The following is a 13,819-nucleotide window of genomic DNA, read 5'->3' as shown; positions in this document are numbered from 1 at the left end:
ATATTTATATTCGTAAGAAATTAAGTGTTTTTTTCCTCACAAAGATTAATTTATGTTTATAAAATATACAATTTTAACATTTTTGTATGTTTATTATATGACTTTTTTTTTTGCTTTACAAATATTTTTAAAATAAATATTCTTTATAACATTATTTTTCTATTTTTATGTTAGTAAAGAATAATCGATAAATTATTAGTTCCACTTCTATTAGTTTTTTTTCTTATAAATATTAGATTTACTTCTATTAGGATTACTTTGTCATAAATTATTAGATCTACTTTGATTAAGAGAATTTTCTAATAAATTATTAAGAGGAAAAAGCTAGATCTACACTCATTAGGAATTCTTAAAAAGTTGGACTCTCTAATATCGCTCGAAAAGTTTCTGCTTTATATACATATACTAGATTTAATGCCCGTGCGATGCACGGACCACTTGTAATATTCTGTCTCTTTAATCATCGTTAAAAGTCAAGTTTTTAAATAACTACTACAAATGTCAACTCCTGTCTACAAGGAGGCTCGATGAAAGCTCCAACTTCAAATGGACTAAATTACTCATCTTAATACATTTTTAATTCAATAATTAAAAGCACTTGAATAGTTAAGATTAATTCTGCGCAATAATAATTAGTAAAATTCCAAAATGACCAAATTAAGATTAATTTAGTAAATAGGTCATTCTGTTGGGTTCGTGTTTAGAAAACCCGTTTATATTATATTGACATAACAACGAATGTAATTAATCTTAGTTTCTTTTTCGGTTCAAATGAGCGTACTATGTCGTGGGTAAGAATCAAACCCCAACTTCGTTGTTGGAGTAAGAAAATTCTTACCACTAAAACTTGTAATACCCTGTATATGAAAATCTGAATAATACCCGATTTGAAATGTCCCTAAATGACCTAAGTAAAACCTTTTCCAACTATAATTTAACTTGACCTAAAATAACCCGTTCCGAACAATTTTTAGAAACAAACTCATAATTATACAAATAAAAGTGCCATTTGTTACTCTTACTCCGAAATATATACTCATATGAATTTGCTTTATCTAGGAATTTGAGTTGATATCCGGTAGCCGTAATGATCATTTACTTATTTTTTTTTATTCTTTGTAGGGTGTATTTTAGATTAAAGATAAATAAATGATTGAGGCGGTGATTATATAACAAAGTTCAAGAAAATGGCTAATGGTTATATAAATAAGTTAGAGTTTACCCCATCTCTATCCATGTAGTTTTCACTTTTCCCAACTGTACCTCTGCGTCTGACACTTCCCAATTGTACCCTTAAACTTAGTTAGTTATTCTCATCTGTAGCTAATTTACCCTAAACCGTCTAGTTTGATTCTAGTTTGATTTTGGAGGATAATGAAATAAAATTGAGGGATTAGTAGATTATATAGGGGAAGTAATGGAGAAAAGTTATGGAGGGAAATACTGAATAAAATAGGAGGAATAAAAAAAAAGGAAAAGGAAAAGTCATGTTGGCAATTCCATGTTGACATTTAACGGCAAAACAGACGGTTTAGGGTAGATTGACTACAAATGGGAATAACTAACTAAGTTTAAGGGTACAATTGAGAAAGTGCCAGACGCAATGGTACTGTTGAGAAAAGTGAAAATCAAACGGACACATATGGGAAAAACCCCTTAACTCATACTAAGATCTAGATATGTTTGATCGTTAATTCCATGGAGAACAACAAAAATTCCATTTTTTTCTACTCTTTACATTTTTTTTTAACTTTTTAGGGGAAGCTAATTAATCTTAGTCAGAGTGGCAAGCTAGGAGCCGATGATAGTACCAATTTGTTCCTAAGTCGGTTAAATTAGATTTTTATATTTTGACTTTGTTTTTATATTTTGACTTTTATCTTTAATGGTGTAAACTTTGATATGCCTAAAAATATATGTTGTTCTCTTCTGAGTATAGAATAAATCTAATTAAACATTGAAATTGCAAAGTTATGATGATAAGATAGTTAAGTCGGAATTCATGTCTTTGAATCATTTTCTTAAATTCTTAAGAATGTAGTATGTGTTACATAAGACCAACTCAACTCGTTAGTAACAATATTCGCCCCTTGGTTCTGGGCTGCAAAAATCTCATAAAGTCGAGCGATTATATAGTCAAAATTGAGCATGTACTATATCAAGAAGCAATTAGAGCTGTGGATTGGTTAGCTAATTTTAGTGTTTCTCTATCGTTAGATTATACTGTCCCTGATTCCCCTCCCACTGAACTTAAACTCATCATGCGTAATGATTTATTTGTCGTTATGTAGCCATGTAATCGAGGCGCTGCCTCTCTTTATCCACAAAAAAAAGTTGGAACTCTAATGTAGTAGAGCATCGTCTCAAATAACAAATTACTATACGTTTTGTAATTTGTATAGTCATTAAAAACAGCTATGCATCCTTCAAGTTCAATTGGTCTCCCTTGTGACGGGTCACCATTTGTGGCGGATATTTTGTGAGTTAAAATAGTAACAAAATGGGTTAGTGGAGAAAGGGGACCACATGAATAGTGTTGCAGAGAGAGAAAAAGTGGGTACTTTGTGAGGTAAAATGGTATCCGTCACTCCAGAGTGACGGATATGTGCCGTCATAAATGAGATTTTGTGCTTCAAATTACTCCGTACATCAAATATATTTCTTAAAGACTTGAATCTAATGGATGAAATAAAAATTTGTAATATATAAGTTGGTGTCCAAATTTGCATTGATTATACACTTTTAGAAACAAAATGAAAAAATAGCACACATAGATGCGTACAACACACATAAACATCTCTAATTTGAAGATAAATATGTATCAAAAAAAAATTGAAGATAAATACCGTATAGTAAGTCTAAGAGTACGTATTATCATAATTTAATTTACCTTATACTTATCTTAGTAGATTCTTTAATTACTATTAAGTTTATTTTTGACACAAATCAAAACATTTAAATCTAGGTGAGACGCACTATTATAGGATGAGATTAGAATTCTGATATGCTTTGAGAAACTTTGAATTTTTTTAGTGTAAATATTTCCGAGTAGACAAAGTTTTTAACTTTAACCAACTCGTACAACCTATCTAACTTTGAAAATCATTAAATTTTCTATATAGCACAACTGATGAGTTAAAAAAAGTCAATTTTTAATGTGAAAATGGTTTTAACTAATTTAGACAGTATCTTCATCGTTTAAAGTAAATTTCTAATGCAAAAAGATCGAAATCACTTACACCATGTCCAAGGCAATTGACAGTCTTTGTTATTCTAATTCCTTATAAGTTATAAGATGACGGTACGATCTTGTCTTGTACGTAAGCCATACCTAAAAAAGTCATACGAAAATCATCCATTAGAAGATAAAATTAAAATCGGCAAGAAATTATATGCGGCTTAGCTATAAGAACTTGCATGCATTATTCATACATTATATTATAAGCATAATAATCATCATAATCATAATTAACAATAAGCAAATACAAATACAAAAAAGTAATTAAAGTAGGCAAACACGTCTCAAAATTGAAGTTTAGGAATAAAACCCTTCAAACTTTTTTTTTGAGTATATACACACATGCACCAGTTGTTTACTCCAGTTCAAATACAAACTCCGAGAGATATACGCTAAAAGAATTAAGTAATTTTTATATTGCTTGAATCAGTTTTAAAAAAGATGAACTCTCTATAATCGCTCGAAAAAAGCTTCTTTTATTAATATAGATAGATGTATTGATTGATTGATTATACGTGTATTTTACTTCAAACTCTATTTAGACTTTCGTATTACATAGGACTTTCACCGGTTGACCTTAGATTAATATTTGCAACTTTGCAAGGGAATTATCGTATTTGACAGATATACTTTGTTAACAAATCTTTTAACCATTAAAATATAAAGTAGTAGGTAAAAAATTGGATCCTAATATTTTTGAGGCAATTTGATAAACTCTTTTGGTGTTTTTGTAGAGTAGTCGTTTTCTTTTTCTTTTTTTTTTTTTTTGGCAGCGGTAAAGAAAGGTACACCTACATAAAGTTCAGGCAAACTACGCCCTTATTACACTTGTAAGTACACAACACTACTATACGAAAATTTAAGACTAGCAATAGACCATGTCTGGTAGCAAAAACAAGTTGGTGGAGTACGAAATAATTGGCGCAAGACACCTTATCGTCGTTGTGCCAGCTAACATTCCCCGGAAGCCTCGATACACCGTGAGTTGCGGAGTGACGAGAGCGTGGTGCACTTACGCCACAAGAGCGTAGAAAGGGATGGTGGATGACAGACAACAGGCTGCATCCGATGGAGCATGAGCTCCTACACCAAGACAAACGGACTCTACAGTCACACGAACGACGGACCAACAAACCCAGCGTGTACACAAACCACATCATAGGATTCTCCTCGACCAATCTTCTGTCCATAAATGCATTAAAGCACCGTCTACCGACGGATCCAACCCGAACCAGACACCAATCTTTAGCCAACCTCCCGAGGATAATGAGACAGGACACCCAAAATATCCTTGAACTAAGGGCTAAATTTATTCGAAGATACGAAAAACAGGAGAAAGCCATTAAACAGTGGTGAAAACCACCGCAACCATCCCAACCCAAAACACAGCCAAATCCGAACTCCACCTACCAAGCATCTCACACCAAAAGAACCCCAAACCCAAGACCTCACACCACCCGACCAAGACGGACACCAACGCATCACACAAACGACGACAAAAAAGAACAAAAAAAACCGACAGTCCCACTGTCAACAGCCACAAACCAGCAAAGGACACCCATTTCACCACACAAAACCTCCCAGGACCACCGTCATACATGCAACCAACACCAACACCGACACACAGGACAAGGGACCCAATGGTGGGGGAAATGGGGGGATCACCAAACGGTCCCAAACTGACCCGAAGAGCTATGCTCCTAACCCGACACGACAAGGAAAATGGGCCGAGAGGTGGGGGGAGTGGGGGGATCACCAATCGGACCAAAAACCGACCCAAACACTAAATGCATAAAAACCGGGTAAAGGACCGATTGGTGGGGGAGATGGGGGGATCACCAATCGGTCCTAACCGACCCAAAGAGCAACACTCAAAGACAGACACAACAGACGACGAAAATCGTCAGAAACCACATCGGCACAACCACCACGGAGGCCGAAGACAAGGGCCTTACCAGGGGTGGGGGAAAAGGGATCACCCCTTGATTGCATGTACAGATTTCAGCGACAGGACGAGGAATCGGAGGGATAGGAGTCCCACGGTTTCAAGCGGCAACCACGATCAGCCCAAAAAACGAGGTTTCCGACCCGCGATAAAAAAGGGTGAGGTCCGTAAAGGGTTAAACGAGGTGGGAGATGTGGGGGATCGCCGGAGACAAGCCCTTGAATGAGCCCATCACCGGCGATCAGGTAGGTGGAGAAGGGAGGAGTGTTTGTGAGTGGCGGCGGCGGCGGAAACAATGGGCTTTGTTTTAGGTTTTTCTAGAGAGAGGGGAGAGGAGAGGCGGTTCAGTAAGCAATTGTGTTATAGAGTAGTCGTTTTCATGTTACAATTAATTGATCAAAACATTAATTTAATATATGGGTACAACACTTCACAAATAAAGTAGCATATAATTGAGACCATGAAAAAAATTTTTGGTTACAACATTGTACACTTTAGCAGACACTACAAATAGGATTTTAAGGCTTCGTTTGGCACGGCACTTAAGGTAGCTTATTTGACCAAAGTAGCTTATTTGACCAAAATTTCAGCTACCTGATTTTTTTGCAAGTGTTTGGCAAGTAGCTTATTTGGTGAAATAAGGTACCTGAAATGAAATGCTACCTCGGGTAGCATTTGAGAAATCAGTCACTGAAATGACTTATTTTCCATTTTTTACCCCTTTATTCTATAATATTAAATAATTTTCATATCCTTTTACGTCATTTTACCAAAATCATTACCTTTTTCAAATAGTTTGCCAAACACATTTTTATATAATCGATTCCTTATCACCATAATTTTCACTACCTTATCGATTCCTTTTCAGGTTTCGATTAGGTTTTGGTTTTATTCTCCTTTTCAGGGTTCAATTTACCTTTTCAGGTAGTTTTGCCAAACAGAGCCTTATCTATTGTATATAGTTCGGAAAAATTGGAGACTCGAAAGTGTTTATGAAAATTTGGATTCTTATTGTTATAGTAGCTAAGTTGACCGACTACAAAATATCTTTGAAAAGATCATTTATTTATCAATTTAGTGTACGCATGGTAGAATGGAGAATGGAGAATGGAGAATGGAGCATCTGAGGTCAGCATGCTTTAACAATGAATCTCTATTGGACACTAATAGATTATGTAATATGGATATTGTGAAGCTTGCAGAAATGCAGGAGTTGAGAGGTCCCGGGTTCGACTACCAGCTGGGGCGATAATCATTTGGCCACTGTAGTCCCCGAAGGGGGTGGCTTACATGGTTCATGTGGTGGTGCGGGAATGCATGGGCGCGGGGGGAATTCAACCCCCTCGTCATCAAAAAAAAAAAAATATGGACATTGTGATTGATTATATTTAAGTTTGTAACTGTACTTTATAAACATATACATAAATAAACGAGTAAACACTACTATAAGGACCTAAAATATGCAAGAATGTAGTTTTAAGGACCCCAATGTTGATAGTGTAGCTATAAGGACCTCCACAAACATTTTCCGTTAACTTTCACTGTGTTTTGTATTATTTCATTTGACTTTTTGTCTTTGAAACTAATACACGTACAATACATGTATGCTTAATTAATTTTTCTGTCCAATCGTCTCCAAAAATAGCATTCCGTACTAATTACAATTCGTCCTTGTGTATCTCTTTTTACTATATACAGTAGTTGGTAAACGGATTAATTGGGTTGGCTTCGGATCGATCAATTTGGGTTCGGGGTTGTAAAATTCGGGTTGGATTTAGGTCATTATTTTGAGTTCGGATCATTTCCGGATCAACTATATCAAATTATTTGAGGATTAGTAATCAATTCACAACAATAAACATTCAGGCAAGTCGGGTCATTCGGGTCTCAGCTCAGATTCGTGTCCTCAATTCGTGCGGGTCGGGTCATTCGGGTCGAGACAATTTTGTCAGGACTACTTTCTAGCCAAGTCTTTTTCAATAAATATCGTTCACGGATTCTCATTTAAGACGAGTATATCCGTCTAAAACTTAAGACCGAGCAATAAGCAAAAGGTTTCTCCCATATATACAAATAAGTGGCATGACAAAAATGACTGACCCGAATGACCCGACCCATTATAATCCGATCCAAATGTTTATTGTTACAAACTAATTAGTACCCATGAATAACTTGATAAATAATGATAATAACTCGCCCGAAAATGACCCGAACTCGAAATAACACAGCCCGACCCGATGTCAGAAAATCGAAATTAATCCGATCCAAACTGACTTAATTATAGGTAAACACGGCCCGACCTGTAGCTAGCAAAATCTTACTTTTTGTAACCTGGTATTTTTAATATTTTCTCAATGCATTATATTTTTGTCTTATATGTAAAATTTGACTCGTTTTAACTTTTAGACGGATATATCCGTCTTAAATGAGAATTTGTAAACGATTTTATTGAAAAACTTGGGTAGAAAGTAGACCTGACAAAATATTCCGGTCAGACTGACCCGCCCAAATAAATGAACCCGTACCCGACATGTGCCCTCATCGAGGACTCGAATCTGAGCTGAGACCCGAATTTACCCGACCAAATATAACCTGGCCCCCTATGTTTATGTTGCAAATTGATTACTATCCATAAAAAACCTTGATAATAGTTGTCCGAAAATGACCGGAATTCTAAATGACCGAACACGACCTGAATTCTTACAAACCTAACCCAAGTTGGCCTGACTCAAATTCGACTCAATTGACCTATTTAAAAAGAGAGATGCAAGAAGGAATTGTTAATTAGTATGGACTATGGAGTATTATGTTTGAAAAAGATGGTGGAGGTAAACACAAATTGGACAAATAGAAGTATTCAAGCATATATGTATTCTACATTTGCAAGCGTATTAGTTTTAAATACAAAAAGTCAATGAAATAAAAGAAAATTTGGTGAAAGTTTAACAGAACCGTTTGCGAGGTCCTTATAGCTACACTATCAAATTTGGGGTCCTTAAAGCTACATTGTTGCTTATTTTAGGTCCTTATTGTTGGGTTTGCTCCAGCATAAACCATCTATTTATCAATTTAATGTACACACTTCAGGTATACGCACACTTTGTTATTATCTACACTCTTTAAAAAACCCAAACCTAAGTTACTGTTCCCAGTACAGTAATTTTGGTGATTTCTTCCCATTTTGCCCCTACCTCTCACTATACCACTTACCTCTTCCCTTCATTCCTCTTTCCTGTTCGTTCTCACTCTTTCCTTTGTCCCTCTGTATCATATTCCTCTTTACTGTTCTTTTCATCTCTGCCTCCCTCTCTCTCCCCTTTTTTGATCTCCTTCCAATTTACGGATCATAAATTAACCAATTCATCGCTCCAGAATTCCATAATCGGTACCAATTCATCGCTCCAGAATTCCACAATCCGTACCAATTCTTGAGACGATAAATCACTCCTCTTCGCAGCAATGGTGGTGGTCTGCAGGTGTTGTAAAGGCAGTTAATTTCTAGATCAATCACAGGTGAATTGCCCTTGATTCCTCTCTTTTCTCTTCCTATCCTATTTGTAAAGCATATTCATATTACTTTTATCTTCCTAAATGTTAGCTATTGAGATGGATTAATGATTGTGGGTTAATTTAAATTATTTTAGGGTTTCGTTACTTCTGGGTTTAAATTGATTTCGTGCAATGATCTGGCATTTTATAAGGTTTAAATTGATTGCATGCAATAATTGGGCAAATTGAAAATTTATTTTGGGGCTTTAGCAAGTACCCATGTTCCCAAATTATGATTAGTTTGGGCAATTGTTCGGGCTATATTTCCAATTTAAGTTTCTAACCAACTTTACTTCATACCCTCATATTAATGTTCGTACACAGGCGCTTGCTCCGATGTGAGTATGCTGCTGTTTCTTCTTATAGTGATACATTAAGTAAAATTATGGCTTCTGTGCTTTCTTTTCATGGGTACAATATTTACAGTGATGCATGTGGTGGCTTGCAGCTTTAATTCGCCATAATAAGCCTGGAATTGCCGCTTTCCGTCTTGCTAATGGGTATGCAGCGTTGAAAGACGCTTTGAGCTTTGAGAGTGTATGATTACAGAGGTACTAAATCTTAGTTGGATGACACATTTATTTGAGTAATACTGAAATACATGTGAAATTGCATATCCCAAATTACTATAAATCTCAATTCACCTTTTTGTGTTTGGACAGATATGCTTGTATTGTCGACAGCGTGGGCACAATATAAAGAACTGTCGCAAAATAAGTAAAGAAGATGCCGAACAGAAGTTGTGTTATAACAGTGGTGAAAACATGGCACTCCTTGTCTAAATGTCTTGGTCCTTTGCAGGGTGGTATGTGTATCTCGCCTTCTAATCATTGATCAGATTTGCGTTTAATTGATTGTTGCTTCTGGTACTTGCAAGTTGCAACTATGTGGCACTATTAAGAGATTAGAAATAGGTTTTGCTCAATTAATTTGCTTAGAGGAAGAGTTTTCAATAGTTAATAGTAAACGCGCCTAATGCCTCTGCAAATATCTACTTTTTTTCAAACCTTATCATAGAAACCCCTTATCTAGAGCTGTGGCGACATTTCACATCAGTGTTCCATAATTTGAGGTATTTAGTATAACTATTTTATGATGCAAAAGAGCCCGCTTATAAACTAAAGCTTCCAAGGTTCAGAAAGTCTAGCCATTCCAATTCATAGCTGAGTTGTGGTTAGTACTGACTGATTCTGATAAAATGCAATGTTGCTATCTCTAAAGTTTTTTTACGACTCTATAGTAAAAGGCGATTAAGACGGAAGGGGCCTCTCTACCTTTTCTTGTTTTTTAGCCTGGGGGCTTAAAGGACGCGTAAACACTCTCTTTATATGTTTGAGGTAGGTCAACTTCGTGAGCAGCTATGGCTGTCTTTTCTTTTCTACCACTCTGCTGACTAATTGTGACTCAATGAGATGGTTACAAAAAGTGTTGTTCTACCTTGATGTGATAATAGAATCGTTTTAGATTCTCATGTAGTGTCTTTGTCGTACTTATTTGTTTCACCTGTGATAATAGACGTTATTTATTTCTCAGGTGTCCCCTCACAACTCCAATCCAGCAAGCAACTTCAAAAAGTTCAAATCTTTTAATTGAACATCTGGGCACCAACTTAGGCAATGTCATAGAAAGTGATCACATCTATTTCAAGTAAAACACTTGTCTCTTTCTCGTATATATTTATAGGTCACATTGATATTTTTTACCGAAGGAAACATGTTACGCGTTTCCAAATAGCAAATGAACAATAATTATGAAATGAAAGGAATCAAAGCTTTGTTGGGTTTTCTGGGGTTTTACCAAAAAAAAAATCATAAGAGTGTTTATCTTCCATGTTTAACAAAGAAATACAACATTAACGATTAAGAAATGGGGATTTGGACATAGTTGTTAGAAATTCGGTGTTGATTTTATTCAAAAGGTGGGCTTTTTTTAGTCTACTGATATTTTTTTGTTCTTATCTTTTTATTTACCTTTTCTTGTTTAAGACCTTCTTGACTTAAGGCGATTCTCATACGCAATCAAAATAGATGTGGAAAATTAAAGGAGATTGTGAGGTGTCTTGAGTGAAGACGGTCTTAAGCAAGATGAAATGCTTTTAATTTGATTATTTACATTTCAATAGGTCATCGGATTCCATTATGCTTATGTCTCCTTTGTCCCTATTTTAGTTATATTGCATGTCAAACTGCTGTTTGTCACATTTTCTTGTCAAGATGGTTATTTGTAGTTGATTTCTAGATGTTGGTTAGTTTGATCTATTGGCGAGGTTGTTTAATTGGTTTAGAGGGAAATGTAGCAGAATGGGTCACAGCCTGAATTTGAAAAATTTACCGAATGTGTTGGTTGTTCACATCTTGAGACGATCTAGAAATACGAGTTTGAGTTTTCATGTTTGTAGTTGATGTTCTCTCTTTTCACAAGCAATGGCGTCTTGAAACCCTAACATAATGGCAACATGAAATTCCAAAATGTGACTGTATCCAAAAAAATTTTAATGACGCCCTCGCCGTTCACTACTTTTTGAGTTTTCTATACCATGCCGGTATGCCTTGATATAATTGCAGTTTGAGTCCTAACACCTTCTTTTCCTATAGATGGTTTCCTATGCTTCTTTTTACAGTGTGTCCAAGGCTATAGTCTAGGTTTCCACCCCGTTAACTGTCCTAATAACCATAATTTTGATGGCAAGTTGAGTAGCCTAACTGGTTAGTGCTCATTCCTGAACTTCCTGCACATCGTGGAATATGAGAGTACATGTTCTTCTCTTCTTTGCATGCTAATCATCAAGCATAAAGAACAAGACAATTTAGTGCTACTCTGATTGTGTTTATAATGCTGCATAAGCATTGTATTGAGATGACTGTTGTCCATATTTGTTTCAGTTTCAAGCTCAGTATTTGTCCCTTGTTTTGCTTCATATCTTTTTTCGGTCACTAATTCACTATACCTTTTGGCCTTCTCCCTTGGCCTCTAAAGTTGGCCAGTTGGGCCTTGTTATATGCTATAGTATTTGCTGCCGTATTGCCCCGGTTACTGGGTTTTGTTTGACTTGTCTAATGGTTTATTTCATTATTTGTTAATGTTTGTTCTTCTATCTACAGCTTCTTGGAGGTCAAATTAACGAAGCTTTCCTTGACTCTACTCTTCCGTACAGGTGAAAATCTCTTTTCTTGACGGACATATCTGTCAAATTGGGAAGAATTATTGTTGGATGATGAAATGCAATGGCAAATTTAAAGTTGCGTTGAGAAATTGCTGATATTATAAACGCAAGAAATTTTATATTGATGGGGCTGACAGATATAATGCTACCTGTTTCGACAGTCTTTAAATGTAGCTGTGTCGTCTATAAAAAGAACGCCATCAATGCTTTGCAATGCTATGTTTGGTGATAGATATATATATGGGATTGATTAGATTCATGGGAATGCTTAATGACGAACATAGATTGAGATTGATTAGATAAATCTGCTGAGGAGAGCTTGAAGTCATAGGTATGGTTTGTGGAATTGGAAATAATTAAAAAAAAAATCCCTGCCTATGAATAAACCTTCGAATTTCCACATGAAAATTCATTTGACATATGTCAGTCATTACTTCCATGACTTCCTCCGATATAATTTATGAGACTACATCTTAGGCATTCCGTCAACAGCCTAATACTTAATCTTACAGTAGTTTATTGTCGTTTTGCCCTTCACCAGATAACCCCCTTTTGAGTTCTGAGCCATGCATTTCTCTCTATTACTCATCTGCTGCGTCATCTTGAGCCATACATATTCTTCTCATCCTCTTGTACGATGAGTTCCTTTCAACTTTCCCCTCTTTCCTTTACTTTGGGCCGACAAGCTGCTCTTAGTATTGCGAAATGATAGGTACTGGCCACTTCATCATGTTCATATGTCTTAAACACCTTATTCTTACCATAAACCACAAGAGTAGTGTGTTTCTTACTTTCTGATTGATTAGAAATGTGGAGTATAGGAAAATTTGATTAGAAATGTGGAGTATAGGAAAATTAAACTTTAGGTCAATAATGAGAGATTAAAGTGGGCATAATAATTTATAATGACATCTCATTTAAGAACGTTTTACATGTACGATAACTTCCTTCTTATGCTGTGTAGTCTATTGAATGCGTATAATTTTTGATGATATTGTTCAATTTATACTTTGGGTTGATTGATTATGTGTAATTCCATGTCATGTTCTTGATTCGCATGGCACACACCTGACACAAGTACGAGCGTATGACTCTGAATGTTGAGAATCAAGAAGTAAACATAATTGACGATAAACTTGTGTTACTCCGTATAACATTGGTGACATGTAAAACTTCTGAATTTCAGTTATTAACAGAAGGAGAATCGACGGAAAATAAGCCAAATGATTCCGAGATAGACGCCATGGATGATTAGAAATCAAATGAGACGAAGAAAGAGCTTAAGAAGCCAGACAAGATTCTCCCATGGCTGTCTAAGGTGTAATAGCATGGACACTAAATTTTGCTACAACTACAATGTTAGCCAGCTGAAACACATTTGTCGGAGGTTAAAGATACTGGACTGCTGGTGGGACCATAAGGACGGTTTTTGTGATAGAGAGATAAAATTATGAATTAATGTTGTAAATGATCTTTGGTTTATCATTGGTTGCCGTTTAGGTGTTATATGCTCGTTCGCCTTATTTATAAGCTACGTAACGAGCATATCACATGCTTAGGAATTTGCTTCCTTCGTATTTTGCCTACTATACCCATTGTTAATGCATCAATTTGGGTGTTTGAAATGGCGTGATTTTTTCCCCGTCAAGACAGTTGGTTTCTCCCGACTTACTTCTGCTTAGAATTTTACCAAATTGGGGCACCGCGCCCGGTAGGGCGCGGTGCAACAACTAGTTATAATAAAAAGCTAGGCAATATGAGGTTTATATTACTCGAGTACAAAATGAATAAAAGCACTAATAATTCACAAAAAGTTAAAATTTTATAAGTTTAGTACTGAAAAAGTAAAGTTCCTATGAGTTCAGTTCAACTAATATAATTTCGGTTTAGGAAAGTTAAGCTCAATTCATACCCATTCTTCAAT

General features: G+C 35.7%; 1 long non-coding RNA gene across 1 annotated transcript; it reads left to right on the top strand.

The window, feature by feature from the left end:
• Positions 1-8,353: 8,353 nt before the first annotated feature.
• LOC141652121 (uncharacterized) lies at positions 8,354-13,519 on the top strand. The gene is made up of 6 exons (XR_012546979.1): positions 8,354-8,696; positions 9,181-9,283; positions 9,395-9,537; positions 10,266-10,379; positions 11,834-11,886; positions 13,082-13,519. It is a non-coding gene; the product is annotated as an uncharacterized LOC141652121 (long non-coding RNA).
• Positions 13,520-13,819: the final 300 nt, after the last annotated feature.

This window comes from Silene latifolia, chromosome 4 (genome assembly GCF_048544455.1).
Source record: "Silene latifolia isolate original U9 population chromosome 4, ASM4854445v1, whole genome shotgun sequence".
NCBI classification, from domain to species: Eukaryota; Viridiplantae; Streptophyta; class Magnoliopsida; order Caryophyllales; family Caryophyllaceae; genus Silene; species Silene latifolia.
Note: the sequence above shows the minus strand (reverse complement) of the source record. Positions and strands in the feature narration are given on the sequence as shown.